Source organism: Trachymyrmex cornetzi, unplaced genomic scaffold (assembly GCF_001594075.2).
Source record: "Trachymyrmex cornetzi isolate Tcor2-1 unplaced genomic scaffold, Tcor1.1 scaffold34, whole genome shotgun sequence".
In the NCBI taxonomy this organism is placed as follows: Eukaryota; Metazoa; Arthropoda; class Insecta; order Hymenoptera; family Formicidae; genus Trachymyrmex; species Trachymyrmex cornetzi.
In genome coordinates this window covers 419,800-420,939 of record NW_017298108.1, presented here as the reverse complement: position 1 = coordinate 420,939, position 1,140 = coordinate 419,800, and the positions used below count along the sequence as shown (strand labels likewise).

The window sequence follows — 1,140 nt, the reverse complement described above, 5'->3', positions numbered from 1 at the left end:
ATAATCGCGCATCAAAATAGCAGAGAATCCGTGATTGTTAAAATGAAATATTAACTGGATGGAACAGTACAGCTTGCAGCAGAACGATTATTAATTTAATGTGCCGCCAACGCATTTTCGCCAGTTCTGAATACTCTAATACTCTATCGGCATTCTCGAGATCGTAAATCTGATATAATCTTTATCCTTCTTATTTATTTACATGTTTTCTTTTTTGTCTTCAAATTTGCTTCGAATTTTCTGAATTCTGATCATTCCTAGATCTGCTTTCCGTATCTCGTTTAATTAACACTTAATTAATTTTAAATTTCATTTGCATTATAATATCCTAAACCATAACGTCCTATAATTTTATAGATTAAAATAAATTTTATAGAAAAAAATTTTATAGAATAAAATAAAATTTCAATGCGAACAGAATGTAGAATACGGTGATATATATGTGAGAAAGTAGACGATTATGAATTCTAAATTCTCAGACTGCGCGTTCCACTTTTTTTCTTGTTTTTAAAATCATAGAATTTGGCCTAATAATTGCATAAACTGTCGAAATTTTCATGACCTAATCATGGTGTTCATCAGACGCAATTGCAAAAAGTTAACTTCGTAGATACATCAAAACGCCGTAAATCCACGATTCTGATAGCAATCATGGGCGATGGAAGTCAGAACCTCCGCCATTGCCTTGCTGGTCTCCTGCACCATGCTCTTCAGGTTGTTTTTTTGCAGCAGCACTTGAGGATGATCGAATTCCTGCGTACAATACATAAAAGTTCGCAGTTTTAGAGATAGTTTATACCGAGACTATTGTAAATTAATAAGAAATGAAGCATTTTCTTAACGTAATCAGTATTATTTATATAGTTAAAGATTTTGTAGTTCTGTATCAACTAATAAGTGACTTACTCAACAAAATCTCTAATGAAACAATATAAAAATGATCAAAGGGTAAATTCGTAGAATTCATACAATAAAATATTTATATCAATCCATGTATAATTTACTTAACAAAATTATCTTTTTAAAACAAGGTAAAAAAAGGCGCCAAGTGTGCATGTACCTCCTATAAAAAACTGTTACATAAACTAAAAAAAACCGTTACATAAATAATATAATTCAAGTGGTAATATTGTTAATTTT

General features: G+C 30.2%; 1 pseudogene; it reads right to left on the bottom strand.

Annotated features, from left to right (window-relative positions):
* Positions 1 to 615: 615 nt before the first annotated feature.
* LOC108763143 (probable multidrug resistance-associated protein lethal(2)03659) overlaps positions 616 to 1,140 on the bottom strand; it is an 8,121-nt pseudogene continuing 7,596 nt past the window's right edge.